Below are 11,012 nucleotides of genomic sequence, written 5' to 3' on the forward strand. Positions count from 1 at the left end.
GCCACATCCCTGAAGTGTTCCTTAAATGCTGTAATTCTAATAAAAAGCTCTTATTTACTGTCTTATAGCTGCATCTACACAGTCCCCCCATAGATTTCATAAGCTCAATAAAAGAAAAAGCTTTGACAGCCATAGTGTTGGAGAGCCTCCCTGTCTGCAACTTATCCTCATAAAATCAAACTGTGCATAGTCAGGTGGTAGGACAATTAAAACAATATTTTACCACTCTAATGAGCAATGTAACTTCACCAACATCATCTTCCACAGGAGAGACATTAAGAGTGTTTGGTCTGACTGTATTTAAATGTCCTTCTCCATGTTTAAGTTATCAATCAACCTAATTTATTTATTTACTTATTTATTTATTTTGAGAATGAAAAAGCATAAGCTGGTTCCCTTGTTTTGGACTTCCAAGAGGGTCCCCATTCAAATGATTTGAAGTGATTTTGCATTATATAGCATGATAACATGCTCACATCTATACTAAGTTTCTTTTTGGTAAACTTGTATCAGAAGTCTTGTAACCTGCTCTAGATAGATAGTTTCAGGACAATTATGATAGAATCATGATTAGTTCGTGTGATCTGAACAAAACATTATTAGGTCATCTTATTTTTAAATACAAGCAGTTTTATTATGCCTGGAGAACTGTTAAAACTCTTGTAAAAAGACAAAGATATATAATTTGCATCAGCCAAAGCTTTGCTCTTTGTTTTCATTGCAGATGGAAGAAAGCCCATGATATTGACCTTATAAAGGTCCTGCCACATAATACTATAAGTTTCAGGATGAAGTAGTTTTGTTCTAATAAATGATGCATAATAGGTTCATGCAGACTAACGGATCTTTTTCACATTAACAGCCGTGCAGTACAAATTTTTCATGAATACTTCCATAAATTAGATTTTAATCCCATATTTCATGTCTAATTGCTGCCTAATTTGCACAGGGCACACTTTCTCTTTGTTGATACGTTGTAGTTCACTTAATTTTCTTAAAGAACAAATACTGCCTTATTATTGAACAATAATGTCTTAAAAAAACCCCAAAAAACTAAAAGTTTAGACTGCTTAAGTAAGTCACTATCAAACAATCTATCAATTTATGGTAACTTCCAATTGAACTATAAACTGCTATAAATTATTTCAAAAAGAATTTAATCATGTTTTGATTTAATAATGCAAAATGACTATAACATTATTAAGCTTTATGTTCTTAGATGAAGGATGGTTTTCAGATGGCTGAGATTCTGAAAAATATATCCTTTAAGACTGATCATTTTGGCTGATTGACAAGACTTATGACGTAGACTGTGCTAGTCTTTTTGCTTCTAGTATCTGAAATGAATAAAGGAGCGTATCTATTTTTGAGATGTAAAAATGTATTACTTAGAAAAAAAAAGTGGGATGAGAAACAAAATAAAATAATCTGTAGATTTTCACTCAGATGACTGTAAGCATGTGAACAATTTAGCTAGTTTACTTTTCTCTAGAAAATACCTTATTCTCTCAGCATTCTGACATTAGTCCATCACCATGAGAGAGTTTCAAAATTAATTCACTGCTTACCACTGTAAGTCCATGGAATAGTGCCATTAGGAATATCTTTTTGGGAGGGATTAATATCCCCAAAGCGCATTTGCGTATCATGATACAGTTTCTGGAAGTAAGAAATATGTCTTCTGACAAAAAATTAATAATTATCTGTAATCACAGCTAAATTAATCCAGCCTTGGGAATAACAATTCAAGTTTCTAAGCGTTGTATACTAAAGAGTAAGTTTTAAAATTGAAAAGACATTAAAAACTTTGGAATATCTTCTTGAAGGGCTGTAGAACAAAGGGAAACCAAACAATAAGAATAATCAAAGGTTTAGGAGAAGTGACATTATAGATGTGTTATCTAGAGAAAACAGGAGTGAGTGAGTAATGATAATGGACTTCAAGTGCACAGAAGTTGGCTGCAAACAGAATGAATTCTTCATAATTACTGAGCTTAGTACAAGAAATAATGAGATCATGTTTCAACAAGGGGGAATTACTTCAGAGATTAAAAACAAAAGTCTTTTTAGTTGCAAGAACAGGTTAGCAATGCAACAGATTGCTGAGACAGACCGTGGACAGGATCCCTGTCACTGGAATACATTAAAAGTAGCCTGAGAAAACATTTGACAATATTTAGCTCAAGAGAGGGAAAAGGGGAGAGAACTACCTGTTTTTTATTGGTTCTGTGGTTATGTAGAATGGCATGAAAAAGGGGAAACTTAGAGAAAAACTAGAGCCTGACAGAAGTTTTGGCTTGCTTGAGGTGATTCACAGTCGCCACTTCCAGGATGGTTGATGTGCACGGACTCAGCTCCTCCACAGCTCCTCCATTCCTCCTAGGCAGCACAATCTGCCCCCCTCGCAGCTGCAAAGGGGAGTAACAGAGGATGGAGCGGAGTGAAGACACCACGGCCAAACTCTGTTGCACTCCCTGTGCTGGGCTGCTGCTAAGCCGCACAGTGGCTGTCTAATGGGAGATATACGATAACATGTCTGGTGCTGAGCCAGCAAGGGTGGCAAATCACTCCTTTCAGATGAGCTTTGCTTGTTATAAGCTCATTATAATGTCAAAACACACCTCCATCCCGAAAGTTACCCACCTCCGAGGTACGACCACCCCTCACCGAGCATGTGCTCTAGATTTTCGATTGACTGTACCTTTAAATGAAAGCGAAAAACTTTTTTACCAATCAATAACAATATTAAGTATGACTCTAGTCACTCAAGCTCCACCTGAATGTAAAGAAAAGTATAAAACTTGAACTAAGGATTAAAAGGTGGAGGGAAGAAACCATCGTAACTCCTGGGTCAGTCGACAGGCTGAGCCCCCTTGCATCCCCTCGGACTGGAATGCCACCTGAGGAGACCAAGAAGTGAGAGGGAGGATTCCATCATAAATTTTGGATCAATCAGGGTGCTGATCCCCCTTTCCTCCGCTTGGACTGGCACACTACTTGAGGAGACTCAAGACTGAGAGCCCCCTTCCATCTTCTGGGGTGGGTGATGATTGCACATTTGTACATCAGAGCTAGCTAAAAACCCCACGCTCTAGTAGAGAATTTCCTGTACTGACATCCGAAACCAGCTTTGTAAATGTTGCATTTGGATAAATCATTCTGTTTGTGAACTCGACTACTTGTTTGGGGGAGGCGATCGGACCTATAGTTGACGGACTGTGAATCCGATACTGCCAGAGTCGAGCTTATAGCTAACACAGTATTTGATATCTCCTTCCCCCACCACTGCAACTTTCAAACGGCAGCATTTTACCGTGGTATATCTCAGATATGTATCAAGAGGCCAGGCAGTTCTCAGAGGATTATTGTTTAACAGACAGCACCAGGAATAGGAACTCATATCCGGGGGGAAAAAAACAATGGCAGAGATCTCCACCTTCCCTTAAACTCTTGTGGATATTTTTCTATCAACAGGAAGACAGTAAAGAAGACTCTGAGGTCGTTCAAATTCTCCAGGAATTTCTCAGAACATCCTTCTGTGATAGGAACCTGTTCAGACAGAATGGTTTTCAACTACACTTATTCCACTGAAGAGGTTATGCAATAAAACCTAGCAGAAAAAAAAAAAAAGTTTTGGTGTTCCTAGACTCTTCCTCAGCAACTGATCCATATGGCCATGTTGCCACTTTACTCGTAGTAGTACGACAAGCCCCGAATGAAAGAAAAGCCCTCAGTTAAAGCATGTTTCTATGTTTTTTTTTCCTTTTTAGCAAAAAGGTACGAAAAGATTCTGCAGGTATTTACATCGAATTGAGTGACTTTTTACTGTAGTAATCAATTTAATTTGGGTAACTTGGTTTCTTTATTCACTTAATAAATATAGCTTGACTGTAGGCATCTGGCACAACCAATTCAAACAGCAACAACAACTAAAAGGAATGAATTGATATTTAATAACATATTTAATATTGTATTTTAATATTCTACAGTCGCATTTGACAAAGTCTTGCAGCCCACATCTATTGACAAGCTCTTCAAACCACCTCCTTCACAGAAGAAATGATGAGTTTTGTCATATGCCTTGAAAATCAGCTGTCTCAGTTACCATCTCTCAACAGATCTTGATGGGAGCTTCTAGAGTCTCTGTGACTACTAAGTACCTCCAATGACAGCTAAATTATGTCACCTTGTCTTTGACAAGCTACTAAAAGCCTGCTGATTTTTTTAGCCACAAGTTTTGCATTCTTCTGTGCAACTTAGGAAAAACATTCCGAGTTCTTCTGTTTTAACTTGATACAAATAAAGTTTTCAGTTCTGTCATTAATGTTAAGCATATGCCAACTTGTATGGGAATAAATTAATACCTAGATCTTCTTTTACAATACATGCTTGGAAACCAGCAGTGATTTTATTGGATAGAAAAGTAGTGCTATTATAAAACCTCTACCATAATAGATGGGAGGTTCTCTGGAAAGAAAAAGACTGTAGCAGTAATTGTTGTTCAGCACAGTAGGGGGGCAATCAATACTATAGCCAGCATAATCTACAATCAATAACCTGCAGAAAAAAATAAGTAGGAAAAAGAAAAGAAGACCACAAGGTTGGAGGCATGATAGCCTAGAATTATAACCAAAGCTTTATAATAATGACTGCAGAATAGAGAAATGAAGCATCTAGTTAAAATATGAAAAAAAAATCCAGTTGCTTCTTTTCAGGTAAAATATGACAAAAATATGACTGTGGATATTTATGGATTACGTACAGTGCAATGCAGAGTGTACAGAAATCTCTGAAGCCTGACCATCCCTTTGAGATGCTCTCTAAAGGTCTGACATAAATGAAAGAAAGAGGCTTATAATGTCCTTTTCAGAGTCTCAGTTAAAAACTACTTTTTGGCAAAATGGCTTTGGTGATTTATCAAAAAGCTAAGCCTTTCACGGGGACGTAGCAGTTTCTTTGAAACTATGAAACTGAACTTCTCAATTCCAGTATAAACTCTGAGGTTCAAACTGAGAAAAAGGAACACTGCTAGATTAATAGGTAGCCTTGAACTGAGGGCTCCTGTAGGAGAATTAACATTTCCCATCTGAATCAAGCAGATAAGGGAATAGGACTTCTACCTTCCAACTTTCTTAATGACTGAGCTATTTATTCTCCTGGAAGAATTTTTTTTCTGTATCTTTTTTTTTTTTTTTTTTTAGCCTACATTTGTCTTAGTTTTTGCCTTAGTTATACAGTAAAAAATACCTAGAGGTGGTAAGTACTTGGGTTTATAGCCAGCTCCCTTGTTTCCAGAATCATATCTCTGTAAGTTATAACAGATTCAGGACTGGATGCCTGAATGCTGTGAGCAGAGGATTCACGTGTGTATGCCTGCATGCACACAGCTTCATACACACTGTTGAGCAGATATAACTGCTATCCAGTTTGCAACACATGAATATATTCTTCCATTTTTTTATATCCATTCCTGAATGAAGATTTGCAGGAAAAGATATAAAACTAGCCTTTGAGGAACATGGTAATTACAGAGTTCAAAGTTAAATTGGTAGATTTTAGTGCTATCTTTTTATTCTTAGGTTTAATTTCTTTCTAGAGAGGTATTCATTGACTGTATTTATTTGGCTCAAAGCATATCTGTTTTCTTTTGTTTTGCATTTTATTCCCAAAGCAGCCAGTAACTATCACATACTACTTACCATTTCCTGGAAATTTTGACAAATTTTTCAGCAGAAAAGTGGAAAGCTAGTTCAAAGTATATCTGTTTTGGAGAAGTGATCCTGCCCCTCTACTCAGCCCTGGTGAGGCCGCATCTGGAGTACTGTGTCCAGTTCTGGGCTCCACAGTACAAGAGGGATGTGGAGCTGCTGGAGAGAGTCCAGCGCAGGGCCACAAGGATGATCAGGGGCCTGGAACATCTGCCCTATGAGGAGAGGCTGAGGGAGCTGGGCCTGTTCAGCCTGGAGAAGAGAAGGCTGAGAGGGGATCTAATCAGTGTATATAAATACCTCAAGGGAGGGAGTGCAGAGGACGGGGATGGTCTCTTTTCAGTGGTGGCCACTGATAGGACTAGAGGAAATGGCCGGAAACTGAAACATCAAAAATTCCATAGGAACTTAAGGAAAAATTTCTTAACAGTGAGGGTGACAGAGCACTGGAACAGGCTGCCCAGAGAGGTTGTAGAGTCTCCTTCTCTGGAGATCTTCAAAATCCGCTTGGATGCAGTCCTGTGCCACGTGCTCTAGGTGTCCCTGCGTGTGCAGGGGGGTTGGACTAGATGATCTCTAGAGCTCCCTTCCAACCCTAAGCATTCTATGATTCTATGATTCTATGATTCTAAGTGGGATGTTACAATATCTGATCTGAACAAGATTTTAGAAATGGTTAATATTAGGCTCTTACAGGAAAATTTACATCAACCAAAATTGATATTATGGGTACATAAAGCTCAGTGATTCAGACTACTCACTTTCAAATGACAAGTGTCTGAAGGCACATAAAATGACAGAATTATCTAGGTATGTATCTCTCTGGATCCTGAAACTGACACGGACTGAGCAGAGATTAAAAGTATTTTTGTCGAGTGCTTATTTAGCTGGGTAGCTAACAGAGGGCAAAACCCAGATGAACATGGTCTGATTTGTACTTGTAGTGACAGATACCTAGTTTTTAATCAGCTTCAGAATAAGTTTGAAAGAGGTGAGTGTTTCCCTTTCTTTCCTGTCAGGTATCACAAATGGCCAAAGAGAAGGATGTTGTAACACTCCCATGCAAAACCTCTGTGCTAAGAGTAGATAAGTCTTTGATGCTTGCAACTTCTGAGACATTTACTGATATGAAATAAACATGAACTTGAGTCACCAGTTTTCTGAAGTCTTCACTTTGCTCAGCATAGAACATTTGTTCTTCCAGAGAGTAAGCAAGAGCAGTTTAAATTGAGCTTAAAAGCCAATGATAAGCTTGACACAATGGTCTTACCACGCCATATATAGCATTTTTTTAACAGTGATTAGTAAGTCCTTCACCGTGACTTTTCTTCTGTTAAAAGGCAAGGGCTGGAAATGACCATTAAAGCAACAGAGCAAGAAAAGCATTTGCATACCTGGAGTGGATTTCAGGCATCTAATTTCAACATGCCCTTTCACCTGTTGTCTTGACTTAGAAAAAAGAAAAAAAATATATTTTAATTCCCCGCTCACATCAACATATGCTTCTAAACACTCATAGATCTATCCTGCACTATGTGTCCAGCAGATACAGTATCCCATAGCTTTCATCTGCCTGGTTTCTCCTGCATGTAATTAGATAACTGCTTTCACGTTTCAACCATAACCACAAGGAGGATGGCAAATGGTACCTTAGACTTTTTTTTTTTTTTTTTTTTCCTAAAATTAGCTACCAGATGCAGAAATTATTGGGGGTGTCTGGGAAAACGGCATGATGGAGAGACAGACAGACAGACAGATACACCTGAAGGAGGGCAAAGCAACTCCACAGTCTTTGTGAGAAGTCAGTGAGAGGAAAAAGCTGCAAACAAGGACAGGAATGGGTTATAACTAAGGTGATTTACTGAACTAAGCAGGTGAATGACAGCTTCACTGTCCCTACACAGATGAAAAATGTCACAACTATGGCCATGAGAGGGCTGTTGATGTTGTTCTGTTTTGTTTCTTCTGGTTTTAGAAATCAAGAAGTCCTAATTCTCTAGTTAACCACTTCAGTGCTGTCAAGTGTACTAATAATGTGTCCACAGGAAAAGAAAAAATCTATGTGACATTTTAAGAAATGTTTTAATTCATTGTGCAATTTCTGTTTAAATTACTTTGTACTTAGATACTGCAGAAGAAATTCTAATAAAAAGAAGACCTACATGATTAAAATTCAAGCAAGTGGATTCTAGAAGTTGAATCATGGTAGTAGCAAGGACTGAAAATATATAAACTTACATAAAATTGTATCTTCGAGTACGCATGTAGTGGAATGGTCCCTCATAGTAAACTAACAGTCTGTTACTGCTAAATATTCAAACTATAACAAAAAGTTACTTTCTTCTTGTTTCTATTATACTATGCAATTAACAAAATGACAATGATCTTTGTTCACAGATCTAGGAAAATTAAAATTTATCCAAAATTCAATATATATATGCATATGTATATAAAAATAGGATATATATATTCCATTTCCTCATTAGCACATGAGATTTGAACTAAAAGATAATCAAATCTATTCTACCATCTAATTTTGGCCTTGGTTATTGTTCATCATTCACTTTTCAATCATTCTCAGCAACACCTAGGTGGAATTAATATCCTTGAAATTAAACTTCTTTTCCAGATGTTCTAGCAGAAGTTATATGCCCCAGTTTGCAAATCATGCTTTTAAAAAATGCACAGAGAGTGTATTTTTTTAGCTTGTCTCGGAGAAGACTGAAGCTAAATACTGGGAAAAGCTTTCTAATTGCACAAGTAGTGAAACACTACCACAGAGTAAGGAGACTGTGCAATCTCTTCACTGGAAACTTTTATTACTAGGTTGAACACAAGTCTGTCTAGACTAAAAGCGCTCTAAATATATTCAGTCTTGCTTCAGTGCAGATAACTGGGCTAGATAGATAATCTCCTGCAGTCCCCTCCCAGCTCTCCTTTTTTATTCCTTTGAGTGTATGATTCCTTATTCTTCATTCCTTTTTCACTACCCTCTCTTTGAACTTCAGAATAATTTTACTCTTATTTGAGAGAGTGTGTGTGAGGAGAGACATTCTTTTCCAGATAAAGCATTACTGGTACAAAAACTTACTCTTTACTTGATTCTCAATTGTTTGATTTGACAGTTTAATTGTAACGTTAACAGATCAAATAGCAATCAGAAAATTAACTTTACGATTTTCAGACTGCTCTTCCAGAGTTGCAGAATAAGGAACAATAGACTTTTTTCCCCCCCCATCTTAATGGAGATATGAGAAAAACAGAGCACTGCAGCAAGAATAGAACATATTTCCAAGTACCTCCACTGCGCTGCTGCCTCTTGAGATGGCCAGCTGAGTTGGAATTCTCTCATGATATGTGCAAAAATAAGATTTGGAAAATCAACATTTCTCACAGAATATAAGAGTATAAAAATCTCAAAGATGGTAGCAGAGCCATGAGCCTTTGCTAAAATGCAGGTGGCTTAACTGTCTTAAGATCTGTCTCAAAATTAGTTTGGGCAGGGGTCATTTAGCATGAGTTATACTGGCAGCCTCAAATTTGATTTGTGAGCACGATGCACTTTCTCATGAACGTCCCTCGGGCTAAGCCTGAATTACTAAAATTCTGTTGGCAACATATGAACAATAAAGTGTAAATAAGTTTAATGGAGTAGGGTGAATTTAAATGAAATGTGTGCTCATCTGGAACACTTTTTGCAATTTTAGAACATTATAAAGGGACTTTAGTGTGGAAGAAAGCAGATAACCAAATGGCCTGTAGAATGCTATTATTATACTATTGATATTATTATTTATTTTTAAAGGTATTACATAAATCACTCTAGTTTCTTAAAATATTTTTATATAGCCCTTTGTATTTGGGACTTCTGATTTAAAACAGATTCTGCTATCTTTTATTTGATCTGAATTTAAATCACTATTGGAATTGCAGGCTAAATGGTGTCTACCAGATTTTGTAAGGGAAGCAGGTAACTTGTGGAAAGGTGCTACAGTTCCTTCTAATTGAGGATATTTGTTATCCCACCAGAGAAACTGAGCTTCTCACAGAATTAGGACTTTGTACTGGCATAGAGTCTCACCTGCAAGGTGGAAGACTTTCTTTTTTTGTTTGTTTTTGTTTTCTTCAGATGAAAAATACTATTGTTTTTGACATATTATTAAAACCACAATTTAATTTGGATTTGTGCAGTTTGGATAGCCATGATAGGATAGGGCCTTCAAGAAACTGATTTATTCTACTGTCAGTGAGTATACTTTATTTCTTTTAAATTGAGACTATATCACAGATTATTACCTGCTGCAAAGTATTTCCTAGCGAGCGACTAGCAATGAGCTTCTGATTTGTTTTCACCAGCCCCAGGGGCTACAAGATAAATATTTTCAAATGATAAAATCAGCAGCCTTCGGATTTAAGCTCTAGAAGCAGTGACTTGTTTTCCTGCATTTTCTCCTTAGTGTACTTCTAAAATAAAATCTAGAAATGTTGTAGTAAAGCTTTGGGGTGGTCCTAATACAGCAGAAATATGTGAGTAAAACAGAAGCAGGTAATTAACACCTTTTATTTATTTTTTTTGCTGTTTGATTGATAAACCATGCACTCTTAACTTTCTGTTTTCTCATTCCATTTATAGGCATATAAGGAATATATAGATACAGATACATTACAGATACAATAGGAATACATTAGGAATAATGCAACTGAAAAAAACTGCAAAGAATGATTGGGTTACTGGGTCTCGCTCCCAGTATTGCTCCTCAGTGTGGCTCAGCCCCAGATAACACAGGGGCCAAGGTGGTGTGGATGAGAATAACAACTCATGGATAGGCCAGCAGGTCTGGTCCTCTCCTCCTCGATCAGGGACATCCCTTCAATCAGTTTGCACCTCCAGCAATGTTGGATGCTACCCAGGGAAACCAGGAAAACCATTATTCAAAGCACTTAATTATTTTGTTTGATCTCAGAAGGGAAAGCTTTTGCAATACATGTGTATGTCAATGGCAGTCCTGAACCTCATATAATAAGCTTTATTATAACTTTATTATATCACTTTAACAATATTGTGAAACTTTTCCTGGGAAAGGCCTTCACAAGGGGCTCAGGCAGGCATTGATTACAGAAAAGGAAGAGCCTTGTCACCTAATCCTACCTTTTCCCTCTCTTCACATGCCTAATAAAATGAGTCCAAGAGGATCCAGGGCAAAAGTATATTTGCATTTGAGTGAAACTTTTTGACTGTAGTATTTAAATAGTTTATTATCCTATGCTCAAACACACCATTTTTTTAAAAGTTAATGGCATGAA

The sequence above is a fragment of the Tinamus guttatus genome, unplaced genomic scaffold (genome assembly GCF_059628265.1).
Source record: "Tinamus guttatus ecotype Peru unplaced genomic scaffold, ASM5962826v1 Tinamus_guttatus_pri_ptg000263l, whole genome shotgun sequence".
NCBI lineage: Eukaryota > Metazoa > Chordata > Aves > Tinamiformes > Tinamidae > Tinamus > Tinamus guttatus.